We start from the raw sequence: 17,423 nt of genomic DNA, 5'->3' as shown, positions 1-17,423 counted from the left end.
CAACTTGTCAAACAATTTATTACACTTGTCCCCATCCCCATTTCTCCCCATTTCTCTCAGTGTTTGCGAGTGTCTCCCCGGCACATGATTTATAGCTGCCAGCCTTTTATAAGTTTGCACCATACATTTTTTTTTTCTGTTAGCAATGGGCCATTTTTTTGGTGCGCCCTTTTTTTGTAAATTAAATTTCCCTCTTGAATATTGCTTGCTCTTGACATGATCAAATGGTAATTGATTTTGGTAGCACTAACCAGCTGTGCTTTCTTTAAGTCGATTGGGGGAAATTTAAGCAATAACGTTGAAAATATACAATACCCAAAGTCTTTATTGAAAATATCTACTGATGAAGGTTTAAAATATACAATACCCAAAGTCTTTATTGAAAATATCTACTGAAAAAGGTTGAAAATATACAATACCTAAAGTCTTTATTGAAAATATCTACTGATGACCTTAAGCGAATTTTAATTGAAGGCTTCGAAAAACATCTATAGATAACTAATTCTTCAAAGTTTTATTTTGGTTTAGTTTTTAATTGGCTTTTTTCGTAATATGAAAAATGAATAGGCTTTTTTTAATTTTTAATTCTTAAAATACTATTAAACAGCAAAAAAAATATCCTTATCGTCCTGAAAAAGTTTCAATTAGTTGGCTTCTTCAACTCAATCTTTATCCGCTGCATCTTAGCCCTTACTTGCGCCACTCTTCATCACATTAAATGGCCAACCGACTCAATCGAGTCTGATCCAATTATAAAGCCCGAAAACCAGAAACAGCTTCCGTCTAATTGACAGTCGCATTGGGTTAGCAACGCTCGGATGGTCAAGACACGCCAACGGGGCCAATGAACCCCACGATAACCAGGTTGAAATGGAAGAGAAAAATGCGGTATAGAAGGGAGAACGTGGAATTGGACTCCGGGAAAACCTTTTACCACTCGCACTTTGATATCTATTACAATCAAATTGCAAATTAAATCACAAGCCAGAGTTGGGGCAAGCGTAAAAGAAGCGGAAAAAGAAGCGACGGGTGAGGGCGAAATGAAAATGCAAAAGAATCGTGGAAAATAAGAAGGAGGGAGAGGGAAAATCGTTTAAATGCGTTAGTTAAACAAGTCAAGTTATAAGTTCATTTTCCGGCAACCGCACATATCCGGTGGGGACCAACCTCCCCCCCACCCCCATCCTTAACCCTCGTTCGCCCATCTGTACCTGTGGGTACCTGCTGTCGCCGGCAGAGCAGCGAAGCGTGTGATTCTATAAAAATCAGGAGGAACCGGACCAAGTCCGGGGATTCATTGTCGCTTTACCGTTGTTGGAAAGTGGAAAATGGAAGGGGGAAAGTGGAAGGGGGAAGGGGGAAAGTGGAAGGGGGAAAGTGGAAAGGGAAAAACCGAGGATAGGGGTGCGATAAGAGGTGGTTTAAGAGGTAGGATAAGGCAAAAGGATTGGGTGGAAAACAGGGCAGTTGACTACACCACACCAGCCAAGTCAAGTAAAGCTTCTGCCCCATGAAAAAGAAGAGTTAACGCTCCCAGGTGGACGTTTAACAAAAAAAAAAAGAGAAAAAAAAGAGAAAAAAAAGAAAAAAAAAAGAAACGTATCCTCCACGGGGATCAGGGGGCAGGACCTGCCACTCAACCGGACTGAACTGACGACAGCTCAGCTGGGAGCAACTGGGAGTCGGGATCCTGGCCAACTGTCAACTGTGGATGCTGTGCAAGCACTACTCCAAACTCCAAACTCCCAATTCCCGTCTCGCAGCCCGGCGAATGCAATTCAAGAGTGCTGCCAGTGGGGAATGCCCCCAGCGATGGAATGACTCTTCACTGGCGATGATACCCTCAAGGATGCAGCTGACACTACACTGGGATAATAAATAAAAATCATGAGACGGGATGTGAGCTGCCTTCATGTGACATCGCAAAAAAGCGTCAAGAAAACAATGTTTTTATTCAAGGAATTGGTAAGTTTACTTATATTTTCGTTTATTAATAAGGCCTACAAGTTTTGGCTTAAACATTATTTTTTGTACATATTCAAACACTTCTAGTTAACAACACAGACTAAACTTTTCCAAAAAGTTCAGGATGAATTAATTAATTTCTTGGTATTACAAAAAGGATCTCTTTATTTTAGTTTGCATTGCCAGAATCTTTAAAAGTCTAAGTTGAACTGTGACCTTTTCTATTTTCCAACTTAATACAATCAATCCTTAGACTATTAACTTAGTTTTTTTCCAGTGCAGCCGGCAAAGAGACATTCAACTTGGCCAGAAGAACAAAGCGAAAATTAAATGCCGCGTTAGGCCAAGATGCATCGGAAGCACCTGCAGCAGCATCGCGGATATGTTCGCGTTGCAGTTGTCAAACTGACAAGTGGAAAACTGAACAGAAACAGCGGGGAAAAGTCGAAAGTATAGGAAAAGCTAGGTGGTAAACGGACTCCCATCAGTGGGATAGTCGTTTTAATTAGCGTAAGTAAGTGACACCCAACTGTCGGGCAAAGCATCCAGGTTCAGCTTCATTTCCAGCTCCTCCTCCTGCTCCATAACCCTTGACCCCTTCGATTCCCATCCCCTGTGAACCACAATGGATGTGTGAGTTGTCAAACGAACCGCGCTGAGCAAACACTTTGGTTTCGGAGCTCGGAGCCCTTTGTTTTCATTCGCTGCTTTTTAGAGGTCGAACGCCATTTGAACTGGAACCTTGTGTAAACTCTGACTATTCCCTTCTACCCTTTTTCCATTTTAGTTCATTTTCTGTTTTGTGACAAATTAAATTACCCCAAACAAGTATGAATTTGACTGGGATGATTCAGTGGTCAGAAGCTAACATTAACTTAGAAAGAGTATCCGTTCTTGAGGGCTTTTCTAAATCAGGGCGACCCATTAATTAAATTATGATTTAATGTCAACAAAATCATTTGATTCGTAAAATTTACATACATAATAATAATTAGATGGGGACAGTAGTAATTAAAAACAATCATTTGATTCGTTAAACACACCAACTGATGTGTGCATGGTTGAAAGTAGATAGGGACAGTAGGATTGGAAACCAATCTAATGGATGTTACCAGCAAATAAGTACATAGGGGCCATAATGGGAGGAAAATACAATTTGAGAATGTACTTGCACGGCCTCAGGTCCCAGAACTTATGACCCCAAAAGCCAGTTGGGAGTTGCCCATCAGAGCCGCGGAGGCCATAAGTCAAAGTTTCAATTCATTAATTCGGCACTCGGCAAATGGTGACCCCCGCAGCACTGCAGCCTTTGGATGCCGAAATGTCTGAGAGCAACAGAACAGAATCTAATTAGAAATGCGAGCAAATGTCGCGAGCTGAAGTTGATGCATTTCGCATTTCGCTGGCTGCCAGGGATTGCCACGGATGTTATCCAAGCCGAAAAGTTTCCCATCAAGGTGGTGTGTGTATATGCCTTTGTGTGTGATTGTGATTGTGAGTGTATGTATGTCTGTAGCTCATTGCATTTTCGGGTTGTTAACGTTTTGCCTGGAAATTGGCTTATGTCGGGCACACACTTTGAGCTTTCGCCACCCCACACCACCTAAAAATATATCCCTATGCACTATGGGGTTTTTGACCACTTTATGTGGCATTTAGTCATTTTTTAAAAGTGCTCTAATTAAAAAAAAAAAAATGGGAATGCATTAACAGAACATCAAACTGTTATGCCTCATACTCAAAATGTTAATACTTAACAGCATATGTTAGCATAACAGCTGTAAAGTCAGCTGTTGCATGCGAAAGTACCAGCGCTAAGTTTGCAATTTTTTCAAGGCGTTCTTTGAAATTAATTTATTCGTGTAAAACACCATTTGAAAAGAAAAAAATAAATGTAAACTGATCTCACAGGCTTGTACTATATGTTAAATGTATTAATTGTTTAAATTATGCGTGTTTATACTAATATTTTGTCACTTTATAAATGCACCTTAAGCTGAATTTTGAGGAACAAATTTCAACTTTGGGAAGAGTTTTGAAATAGAAGTTTGCATTAGTTTTCAATGCGTCCAAGTGTATGTTGTAGCCTTGTCAATTCTGAGCAAAAATATGTTAGTCTTATTGTGCACTTTTCCGCACTATTGGTGCAATTTGAATTTTTCTTAGATAACCTCACTTTCTCCAACGCCGACTTGGTTGCTGTTTGGAATAGCGAGAAGGGCCGGCTTGAGCAAGAAAAGGCTATACAATGTTTGATGAACAAATTATTTATAATATGAGGATCATTTTTAAATGTTTGTCCTGTCAGTTGCCCGTCAATTTGGACAAATTCGAATCATTTTGCCTACAAACTGGCGAATTGTTAGTCGATATGTATCCGTGGCTGCCTATGAGTTTTGAGTTTGACGAAATTTTTTCTTTTTGCTTTTGTTGCACTTATTATCATCATCTTTTAAAGGCATGGACCAACAAATTTCAGCTCTTTAAATTTCATTAATTTTTTTTTAGTTTTAACCGATGGTTCCTATGGGAGCTATAGGATATTGTTTCCTGATCCAAACGATTTTCACACTATATGTGCCTAGGGACAAATAATGACGATTGGTAAAGTTTCATGTCGATATCTCCAAAACTGACCGAGTTATTAATTAATGCCACAAAAACAGGTCAAAAACCCCATAGTGCTATGTACCGTGCGCATGTATATACATATAGAGATGTCCGTACGTACGTACGTATACGTTATTTAAAGTGTAATAAATTTTGGTATGCAGCAGCTACACACTCCTACTCCGTCTCTCTTTCTCTGTTGGCACCCTTGTGCCAAAGGGTGAGAGACTGAGAAACTGAGACGGCGAGGCGAGTGGAACTGCGAGCGCCATTTGCCATTAACATGGTGCACAGTTGGACATTTTCCATCCGAAATACCAATTCCCCCCGGGTTGGCTTACCCCGCTGCAGACCCAGAGTTAGCCTAGCCCCCTGTCAAGATGGCAAAGTTGGCCCTAGGCTAGTGGTTGCAGTGTTCGCTGTGCGACCATTTTCTAAATGCAACTGGTAAAAGTTTTACGAATTTCATTTTTCGTGCCAACTGTGGCCGTCAATGTCGATTAAGAGATTTAACGGTGCATGCCGCACCCGGGGACAACCGACCGTCGGACCAACAGACCAATGGACCGACCATCCAGACTGGTCCGACCAATTCCCCGGAGATCCTTGCCTAACGAGCGGGCCAACATTAAAATTAAAGTTGCATTGCATAAGCTGACAGAAAGCCCAAATCAAAATAGGATTCACACGCATACAGTTCACGGGTAGATAGGGACAGTAGGAAAGACTTTTATCAAAAACATAATGTTCGCAACCAAATGCTAATGTTTAAATACAAAGAGCAAATGCTAATGTTAAAATACAAAGAGCAATATCTAATGCGAGATACGGCCTTAGTAGATGTACTCCGGAGAGTAGATAGGGACAGTAGGAAAGTGACTGACATTAAAGATGAAGCAAATCGGTGAATAATGCAAACTGAGCAGCTGGACATTATCTAGAGAAGTCATCTAATACATAAGGTACAAAGTGATTCATAGGGAACACTATAAGGTGTTGCAAGCAGTAAAATAGGGAGGTACATTTGGATTGTTAACCCATTTGATGGGTGATTCGTTTTTCGGTTTTCGAGTGACAGGGTTTATGGTTATTTTGCCTAGGTGAGCAACGAAATGAGCCAGACCCAAGTACTCCGAAATAAGTGACTCCACATCCACTAACCCTCACATTTCACAATACTCATGTCCGTGGCACGTGTCTGGTTAACTAACCGAAGGATCATTCCACTTTACCATTCGCCTGGGTTTTCGGTGTGGTTATCCAAGTTGAGCAAGAGTACCCCAAGGTCGTCGGTTGGCACTTTGAGAATTCCTGTTTAGTGCAGCCGGACCGATGCGTCTGGTGCTGCTCCTACTGATGATGATGCTCATTCCTTCGCATGCTTTATTATACTCGTCTCTAACTACACATGCCAACCTTATTTTATGGTCTCTACGTGAGTTCCAACGGAAACGGAATTGATGCTGGCCAAAAAAGGCGTCGCTGGTTCGTTTAAAAGGGTTCTCTGAAATTGGGTGCTGTTTGTAGTACGTTTTAAACATTCAATGAAATTGACTAAGATTGTTTAGGGCTTCCCTTGTTGTATTAGTCAAGAATAGCTTAGAAATCAAGCAGACTGTGGTATGGTTTTAGAGATTAATGACGATTTACCTGCTTTGGCTTGGCATTGTGAGCAATCAAAGCTGGATCATTTTTCATCACTTTACCTGCCCCATAAAATTGCTATAAAATGTGTGTATTTTAGTTCCTTACCCTTGGATCCTTAACATCCTTGGGCTTTATGTCTTAGTGTGACTAGTTTAAGTTTTCTATTTCATTTAAAGGGGTCAGAATAGTTCAGCTTATAGATTTCAACAATGGAAATAGATTTTTTGACTGTTATTTTCATAAAATCAAAGGTTCTTTACTATCTGCACTTTCTGTGTAGAGGTAATTTAAAGCCCCCTTTTGAAGTAAGCCCCTGGATGCCCGCATGCAGACACACCTGGGCATGTGTGACTCAGATTATATATAATTTCATCGGAGCATATTTTTCCTGTTGTGATTTCAGCCTCGACTAGGATGTGTAAGGGTGCAGCGAATGGGTTTTATGGCCAGGCTATCACCTTCACACATACACTTGCACTCACAGGAGACTCACTCACACACACACACACACACACATACACACACATGTCTAGTTAGAGGCATACTTCAATTAGCAGATAATTTACTTTGGGCTCATCAGAGTTCATCAGAGCGCTAATTGAAGCGCTTTTAGTAGTTGGAAGCCATAAAAGCGAAACCAAAAGGGAGTTTTGCTTCGTATGCGGGCAAGTGTGAGTGTGTAAGTGTGTGTGTTTGGGAGGGGGAGGGGAGGTCCTGTGTAGGCATGTTAGTGTGCGTAAGTGCGTAAAGTGAGCTTGTGGTTCTGTGGGTGGCTATCCTTTTTGCATGTTGCATTAGCCATGAAAATTGCTGACACAAAGTGTTGCAAGCAGTGCTCTCCGGCCTTCCGTTTCGGATTTTAAGGATCAACGCTTTTCCAACTCGATTTCGTATTAGTCCTCTCTCTTTCTAGACCACCATTTGCACTCTCTTTCTCGCCATTGTGTGGCTAGAATTTAGCTTTGCTAATTAAGAAACCAAAAAACCAAAGTAAATGCAATTTTCCGTGGTTCGTTTGTCCTAGAGAAAGGGTTATGGCAAGAGTGAAAGAGACAGGGAAAGAGAGCGATAGAGCGAGAGAGAAGGCAATATAGAGGGAGTGAAAGGCATTGCTTAGCCAAGACCGCAACAGCAAAACAATACGCTAGGACAATGCAAATGAACTACAGGCCACAAAAAAACACTCGCTCAGTGGAGAGCAAAAAAATGGGTTTCAGGGGAATCCCCCATTTTCTTTGTAAGCTTAACAAGAGAGAACGCTATAGTCGGGTGCCCCGACTATCAGATACCCGTTACTCAGGTATAGGGAGTGCGAGGGAGATGGAGATAGAAACTTTGATCACGCATAACTTTTTAACGAATGGTCCGATTTGAAAAATTTCTTTTACATTTCGATAGGTATTGATAAACACAATAAAACTGCATTTTTACTTTTCCGAAATATTTAAATTTTTAAAATCGTATATAAGCGATTGTGGGCGTTAAAGGGGGCGTGGCACCTTTTTGAAACAAACTTGCGCTGCGTAGGAACTCCTGGAATCTGCATGCAAAATGCCAATCTTCTAGCTTTTATAGTTTCCGAGATCTCAGCGTTCATACGGACGGACAGACAGACGGACAGACAGACGGACAGACAGACGGACAGACAGACGGACAGACGGACAGACGGACATGGCTATATCGACTCGGCTAGTGACCCTGATCAAGAATATATATACTTTATAGGGTCGGAAACGCTTCCTTCTAGCTGTTACATACTTTTGCACGAATACAATATACCCTTTTACTCTACGAGTAACGGGTATAAAAAGAGAGAGTAGCAATGACAACTGGCTAGTAAATAAAGGGTGTACCAATGCCCAAAACTAAAGCAATCACATTTTGAAACACTCTTTTAAAAGATAATTGTATATAGTTGCTATGGAATATTTAAACAAATGATTATCTGTAATTTAATCATGCTAGAAACAAATATGTAACGCTTGAAAACAGCTTTAAAATATTATAAACATTTTGTAAGTTTCCCAAAAAATAAAATGATGAGTGTTTAAAATATTAAAACAACCATTTTTCGTTTTCTGTGTAAAAATTAAAGCATATAAGAGATTGGGTACACTTGGTCTGTTCTTCGTTTGCTGACAAGTGTCTGGGGGTTAGAGCCACCCAGCATTCCACCCACTTCCACCCACTGTCAACCACTTTCACCCCCTGTCCTCGCTCTTTTGGCTGGGAAAACTAATGTCATAGTCACGCCGCATGACGTTGACAACAATAATGTTGATGATGCTGGGTGCCAACCTTTGAAAACCCCTTTCCAAAAAACTATTCCAAAACCCTTCCTGCACCCTTTGTTTTATGACACTGTTGCTGCTTTCGCATTTGCATCGCTTTGTGGTGTCTCTTAGTTTTTATTGTTCTCGGCTCTCGCACCTGCTGCAAAAATGTTGGCCCATAGTTTTTTTTTGCTGGTATGAGTGGACGACTTTTATTTATTTTCTCGACTACAAAACAGTTCATTAAATAGGAAAATTCTGCACATAATTGGTCGAAATCAAAACAAAAAGGGTTCCAGTTGCAGAAACACGAAGGGAAAGAGGTTAAAGGAAATGGGCTTATATTTTTGTTTAAATTAATGGGTGTTGGGTGGAAAAAAAGGTAGGTTGAGAACTGCAACTTTCACCGGCTAATGGCAACACACTTTGCGGCCTACAATTTCGTTTCATTTTCTTTAGCATGCAGTGAAAATCATGAAAGGATGGTCTATTTCAGGACGGCAAAATGGCATAAATGCACTGGTAAAAAATGTGGCAAATAAAAGTCAAGTGTGCTAGCAATTGGTCATGTGAAATTTAAAACTTCAGCTTATAATAAAAAATAACAAAATGGTATATATATAAGCTCTTATTTTTAAAACAATAATTTATTTTATGATAAAAGAGATATTTTATTTTCGGTGGACCTTTTATTTTAAGTGTACCGAATGGCCCTGCATGTGGCACATTTTCTGCGACTGCAACTCGGACACAAATGAAGTGAGTTTGTGTGGAAAAATGGAAAGGCAATGCATTTGTATCCACTTTTCAGTTCGCAGCGGAAATGTGGAGTGAAATTTTGGCCAGAAACCAATGATGAACTCTGTGTCAATTGCAAATGGTCAAAATGCCAGCCAATTTTCAGAGCAGCTTGCATTTCGCTGCCCATCCCTTTGAATTTCTGGTGGCCAGCTCAGAAATGGACCAAGAATTTGGTTGGGTAATGTGGCCGCCTACTTTTGGCCCATCCAATTGTATTGCCCGCCAAGATTAATCCGCTGCAAAGGGAACCACATGGCGTATACGTGATACGAGTGAATCCTTGAAAACTACGTTGATTTTACACAACTGCCGGTCCATAGATTATAGATTCCTTCGGTGGACGAAGTGAAACGGCTCACACACAGACACACACACACATGGTCGTTACTTTGTGCATAATTATGTAATAAATCTGATTTCCATGGAGAGCAGACGATGATGGAGCCGTAAAAGTTTCACTGGCAAAGCGTCGACAAAATGCCACGGGTCAATGGCAACACGCTCGTCAGAACTCCGGTTACACAAACACCATCCTCCATTATATATAATTTATTATTTAAAGGGCTTAATGACAAAACTTTGGCATTTTATACCAACATACAAATAACGGCAATATATGCAAGCCAAAACGAGGGTAGAAAAAAGTCAGTGGAGAAAATGTTGCCAAAATTCTCCAAAATCTGACAAATGAGCAGAATAAATTCATGGCCCAGTTTAATGAAAAACTTTTTAAAAGCTTTTTTTGTAAAGAAGTTTTCAAATATTTATTTTTAATTTTAACTGATAATGGTGCTTGACCTTATTTTGCGACTTTATTTACACGTTTGTGGCTTAAATTTTGATTAAAACATAAGCATTCGAATTATGAATTTTAATGTTTGTAGCGATTTTGGGCAATTTAAATGATATACGAAAAATATTTATTGTTAAACCCTAACTTTTCTATTCATAAACAATTTAAACACGATTTTAAAAGGCATTTAACGATGTCTAAATTAAGTGATTGATTTTTTTCTTATAACAATGTTGAGTAGATCTGACTTTTTAGCTGTGCAACAAATTATGAAAGTGCTTTGGGAAATCAAAGCACTTGAAAGCTAACTCCTTTCACAGAAGTTGTGCTCATTGAGACCAAAATTGAAAATCCCAAGCCGTTTAGATGGCGACAGTGAGCAGCGAAATTATGCAAACAAATGCGAAAATTTCAATGAGCTGAGGCGGCAGGCGTCAACGAGTATTTTTGGCTGCTGGCTGTGCGCAATTAGCGACAAAACTTCAAGTGCAAATGTTTTCCACTGGGGTTTTTTGGGAACTCTTGAGATTTCAGATTGCTGCGTGGCATAACAATTACGGGTGCTTTCTCTGTCGCCATTTGGTTGCGCTTTATCTCCACGATTATGGTTATTATTTCAGCTGCGAACGCAGGAAGCGGAAATCGCACTTATAAAACTAGGAGCAAACTTAATGGGCCGAGCCACGCCCACAAGATAAAAATTGTGTAGTAATGGTGTTGCTAATTTTGTTCATTAATATGCATATTACATTATGCCAGTTATGGTCACTGCTCACCAAACTTGATCTTAATAAACATCCTAAAATTTATTTTAATGACTAAAACCTCACTTTAAACTTGAAGTAGATCTTAATTTGTTTTTACTTAGTACATTTATCGTAATGTCTTAAGATAACTAAACCATCCTGGGTTTTATTGCCTCTTAAGACTTTTGGTTTGATTTTGAAGTTGAATTTCTAGGTTTGTGAACAACAATTGGACTTCCAGAGTCCATAACTTTACCAAATTTAATCCGATTTCAAAGTGGCATACCTCTTAAGACTTGTGACTTGATTCTCTAAAAAACTGCATTCAAAATTTTCATTTTAACGATGATCAAATTTTGGACCCATTTTCATGTCAGTTTTTTCCATGTTTCCCATGACTTGTAAAAAGGTGACCTATAATTGGACTTCCGGAGTCCATAACTTTACCAAATTTAATCTGATTTCAAAGTGGCATACCTCTTAAGACTTGTGACTTGATTCTCTAAAAAACTGCATTCAAAATTTTCAGTTTAACGATGATCAAATTTTTGACCCATTTTCATGTCAGTTTTTTCCATGTTTCCCATGACTTGTAAAAAGGTGACCTACAATTGGACTTCCGGAGTCCATAACTTTACCAAATTCAATCCGATTTCAAAGTGGCATACCTCTTAAAACTTGTGGATTTATTCTCTAAAAAACTGCATTCAAAATTTTCAGTTTAACCATGATCAAATTTTTGACCCATTTTCATGTCATTTTTTTCCATGTTTCCCATGACTTGTAAAAAGGTGACCTACAATTGGACTTCCAGAGTCCATAACTTTACCAAATTTAATCTGATTTCAAAGTGGCATACCTCTTAAGACTTGTGACTTGATTCTCTAAAAAACTGCATTCAAAATTTTCAGTTTAACGATGATCAAATTTTTGACCCATTTTCATGTCAGTTTTTTCCATGTTTCCCATGACTTGTAAAAAGGTGACCTACAATTGGACTTCCGGAGTCCATAACTTTACCAAATTCAATCCGATTTCAAAGTGGCATACCTCTTAAGACTTGTGACTTGATTCTCTAAAAAACTGCATTCAAAATTTTCATTTTAACGATGATCAAATTTTGGACCCATTTTCATGTCATTTTTTTCCATGTTTCCCATGACTTGTAAAAAGGTGACCTACAATTGAACTTCCGGAGTCTATAACTTTACCAAATTTTATCCGATTTCAAAGTGGCATACCTCTTAAGACTTGTGACTTGATTCTCTAAAAAACTGCATTCAAAATTTTCATTTTAACGATGATCAAATTTTGGACCCATTTTCATGTCATTTTTTTCCATGTTTTCCATGTCTTGTAAAAAGGTGACCTACAATTGGACTTCCAGAGTCCATAACTTTACCAAATTTAATCCGATTTCAAAGTGGCATACCTCTTAAAACTTGTGGGTTTATTCTCTAAAAAACTGCATTCAAAATTTTTATTTTAACGATGATAAAATTTTTGAATTATTTTCATGTCATTTTTTGCCATGTTTCCCATGACTTGTAAAACGGTGACCTACAATTGGACTTCCAGAGTCCATAACTTTACCAAATTTAATCGGATTTCAAAGTGGCATACCTCTTAAGACTTGTGACTTGGTTCTCTAAAAAACTGCATTCAAAATTTTCATTTTAACGATGATCAAATTTTTGACCCATTTTCATGTCATTTTTTTCCATGTTTCCCATGACTTGTAAAAAGGTGACCTACAATTGGACTTCCAGAGTCCATAACTTTACCAAATTTAATCGGATTTCAAAGTGGCATACCTCTTAAGACTTGTGACTTGATTCTCTAAAAAACTGCATTCAAAATTTTCATTTTAACGATGATCAAATTTTGGACCCATTTTCTTGTCATTTTTTTCCATGTCTTGTAAAAAGGTGACCTACAATTGGACTTCCAGAGTCCATAACTTTACCAAATTTAATCCGATTTCAAAGTGGCATACCTCTTAAAACTTGTGGGTTTATTCTCTAAAAAACTGCATTCAAAATTTTTATTTTAACGATGATAAAATTTTTGACCCATTTTCAGGTTAGTTAAAAGTTTCCGATTTTATAACCTGTAAATTGTCGTGTGTTTATAAAACCATAAGAGCTCTGAATAATGCCTCGTTTGTTGGAATTTTTGCTGTTTTCCCATTTGTTGTTCATGTCTTTGAACTTTTCATAAGTATTTTTCCCCCACCGAAGTCCTTTTTCATTCGACTCTTCTCCAATCCAGAACGAAATGGGACTGGTTGGGGTGTCCTGTCATCTTATAGTTTCAGGTATGAATTACTGCAAATTGTAATAATTTATGCAATTATTTGTGTACGAAACTGAGAAAAGTTTCTTGTGGTCGTTGCAGCGATATAAAAAGCAAACTTGTACTTCAAAGTTTCAGCATTGTTTTGCTCTTCGGCGGGGGAACTTCTGCCACGAAGGGCAAATCGGTGAGGAGTGTGGCTTTAACGATAATGTCACATGGCAGCCGCATATTAACTTGGCAAGCAAACCGCAGGGACAAGAAAGAAATTTGCAGCTAACTAGTTGCTAACTAATTACGAAAAAAGCGTTGCCGTTGCCCCAAAAACACCTTAGAGAACGGAAAAATAAGACGGCAAAGCGACGTTAGGACCAAACCGAAAAACCCCATAAAAATATATGGGTGGAGGAGGAAGAAAAAGTAAACTTTTTGGCAAGTGAGAAAGAAAATAGTTGCCACAACTCCGACTCGAGAAAGCAATGAACTGGGAAAACGGCCAGCGATCCCCGACTTTGGCCAAGACAAAGTGTAAACATTTTGGGCCACATCTTGGGGGCCCAAAGACACGAAAAAACACACAACTTCTGCCCACTCACCTAGGATGCAGACAATTGTAAAATGTTTTTTAATTTGACCAAAAATACTTTGGAATAGTCCGAATGAAGCCAAAGGCAAAAACTTTCCGGACAAACATTTCCCACGCCTTGCCACATATGAGTTCGTGGGTGTTTCACTTGTCCGTTTGTCCGTTTGTCCGTTTGTCCGTTTGTGCATTTTGTCCGTAAGTCCAAATGTCGTTTTGTCCACTTTGCAATGTCCAAGTGCCGGACAAAAGTTCTGCGTACAAGTTGGAATGCATGAAGAAAAGGTGCAAAAAGAGGATAGTCTCTTTAAGAATACCCAGTAATATTTAAGCTCGTATAATTTAAAATAATTTAGGTGCCGTTTTGATATATATTTATTCTTTTAAGCAATTTTAAATATAAATAATCTTAGAATATTTTTCTATTCTTTCAATTCAATATTAATTAATCGAAGGTGAAAACATTTTTAATATCCAAATATTTATTTTTGCCACTAAAAAAAATAATTAGAATATCGACCAAAGTCAAAGAAACGAGGTGGGGGAATAAAATCTATAAATCCTTGGTCTTATCTTAGTGGTTTCCTTTAAAAATTGCACAACAAGAAAAGTGAAAATTTTAAAAGCTTAACTGAATGGAAGGATAAAGATTTCAATTTTACAAATTAAGTTATAATAATGGACAAAAAATGTGCTAGTCGTCGAAATCGAAGGCAGACATTTTGAGGAATCTTTGTGGGGGCGTGTGGAATATCCCCGTTTTTGGTGGCCAGCAAAAGTTAACAACAGTGTCTAGGCAGCCTGACATGTAGCAAGTTCCTGGCTATAATAATAAAAATTGCACGTTACGCTTGGCTCCCAGTTTTCTTGGGGGGAGGTGGAAAATGGAACACAGCTGGACAGGGCATATCAAAAAATATTGTTCGCCGGCTAATGTTTATGTATGAAGTAGGGCTCTTCGCACTCCGTTGCTCCACTTTTCCAAAGGAGGAGAGCCTGCTGGAAAAGCCCCACTGTAGCATGAGATCCGGTTTCGGTTGCACAACTTTCGGTTGTTATTTTAAGTTAATGAAAATGTAAAACGCAACAGTGTGAGAACGGGAACGAAGAGAGTAAAATCCGAGTGGTCATTGTGGTAATGCAATGTTATGCGTACACATTGGAACGAAACAACAATATAGTAGTGGGGTGAGTTGGGGGTGGAGCACTTAAGGAAACAGTTGGCATAATGCAAGTTTCGGCAATTGTCGGGGGAAGTAAGTTAACTTTAAGCCAGAAGCGAATTCTAAAGATAAAAGTCTCGGCCAGTGTTGCCAGCATCTCACATTTTTTTGCAGCATTGTCAAGTGGAAGTTAAAAGCGTATTTCGCAGCATTGCCAACTGGGTAAAATTTCATCTTGAGTCACTATCAGTTTAAAATTTCTTTAAACAAATCTACGACTACGCTACAATTTACGACTATATTCACTTTTTAAAACGAGTCATTTAACCCAACTGGTTTTACCAAATATATCGCTCTGTCCGCTCTAAATTTATTTAATCTTTAAAACGAAAGCGCCACTAAAATCGATCCATCCGAGCAGTAAATGTATCCAATAAATTGCCGAGCTTGGCGTCTAAAATTTTTAAATAAATAAATCTGAAAGTTATCTAAGCGTGTCCAAATTCGATTTACAGCTACAAAAACTGAGCAACAACAACAGAGGCGAGGAAAAAAACAAAGGATAGACAGAACAAAATGGAGCGAGAGTGAGAAGTTTGAATTGGAAACAAAAGCAATGAAAAATGGGTAGGTAAACACGGACGATGGATAAAAAACTTTGGAAGTGCCAAATAGAATGAAAACACTTTCAACTGCCAAATTTTTTGAAACACATATAGATAAAGGTATATTTTATTTATTTAAATATTCCCCGCCATACCCCACGTAATAGATGTATAATTTTGTCAAAAAAATATTTTATAAATAAACAAATTGATTGAGTTCTAGGATTCATTTATAAGATTTTATTTTTAGCATGAAAATGTTTGTTTATTATTATTATTTTTTGTATTTCTGCTAATGTAAAACAGAGATTTGTATTGCTTTACAAAAAACATTAGGCATTGCCAGCATAAACGGTAATTTTTGCAGCATTGCCAAAATATTATATAAATAAAAGCAAATAATATCTTATTTTAGTATTTATATCCTTAATTTATATTACAATAAATAAAAAAATACCATACGATGTGGTCGACAGCAGGACTTCCCTACGACTAATGGTTTTCTTTGCTGCCGACCGCTGAACTCACCTCGCTGTGTGGTGGATAGCGGGTCGTGGTGGGTGGTGGGTTGAGGGTGCTCGGTGGTGTCCTTTTTGTGTGGGGAGTGGTGCGGTGGTGCTTCGGTTGGTGATTGTTTGTCTATTTATATGCTCATTATGTTTTCGCGCTTGTTTTACCAGCGAGCGAAGCGAAGCGGATCGCATTTGCCAGTGGGTCCTTTGAATAATGCCCGGCCATACATTGTGGTCAGCGGGTGGTTTTTTGGGGTGATGCGGTGGGCGGAGAACGGTGGTTCAGGGACAAAGGATAGGCGGGCACAAAGTTTGCCGGCGATGCAAAAACAAGGAGAGCAATTTGCTGGCTTCTTTTTTTGTCGTGACTGACTCCACTGAATGGAGAAGTGTCCGGGCATTGTCCTTACAATGAAACGGCTTGTCAATCACTTGTGTCCTTCGTTTTTTCGTTTCCAAGGGCCCACTCATCAATTAGTCAGCCTCTAATTAGACACCGAAAAAGAGAACAAAATCGAAGGGATTCTGTGGCTGAAGGTATGACTTTTTATTATAGCGCTCTTAAAGGGGAAGTTGAAAAGTTTTTTCCTATTTATTAAACGTACAGAAAATGTAAGGTTTTTGTGAATTAACAAGTGCATTATAAGATGACAAATATAATATGTGTATGTACTAATATAATAAATTAATGAAAAGATTCAAAGTAATTAAGTACTTAGTCTTCATTTCGTAATAAGTTGCGTATACGTAATTTGTAGTATTTCGATTCTGAAAAATTACGTATACGCACGGTGTACATGATTTATTTATTTTTTCACGCGTACTGAAAAGTGTTAGATATATTACTTTCCCATATTCTTAAGACGTCCATTAGACTAAGAAAAAGACTTGAGACTATGGGCCGTACCCGTATGAGCATCCTGTAATCTTAATTTCGTAATAAGTTGCGTATACGTAATTACAAGTATTCCGATTCTGAAAAATTACGTATACGCACTGTGTACATAATTTATTTATTTTTAACGCGTACTGAAAAGTGTTAGATATATTACTTTCCCATATGCTTAAGACTTCCATTAGACTTGGAAAAAGACTTGAGACTATGGCCAAATAGAACTCTAAAGGCATTTCTGCAATGATGGCCTTTGGTCATATCTGCTGACCACAAATACCAGTCCGTTTTGTCCCAAAGGAGGTGGACAGATCGGATTTCGGGGTTTCCCAGGGGTCCTGACCTGCCAACAAAATAAAACGTTTGCGGTTTTACTTCATAAACAATTTGTGTATATTTCATAAATATTTTTAAACAAATTTCTGTGCGCGATTTCTTTTTTGTAATATTTTGTTTTGCAGTTGTTTCTGTTGGTTCGCTGCTTTGTTTGCATGGCGGTTACCATGTTTTATTTGCGGGAATTACACTTTTCGCTTTT

The sequence above is a fragment of the Drosophila rhopaloa genome, unplaced genomic scaffold (assembly GCF_018152115.1).
Source record: "Drosophila rhopaloa isolate 14029-0021.01 unplaced genomic scaffold, ASM1815211v1 contig_3, whole genome shotgun sequence".
NCBI lineage: Eukaryota > Metazoa > Arthropoda > Insecta > Diptera > Drosophilidae > Drosophila > Drosophila rhopaloa.
This window is presented reverse-complemented; position numbering follows the sequence as displayed.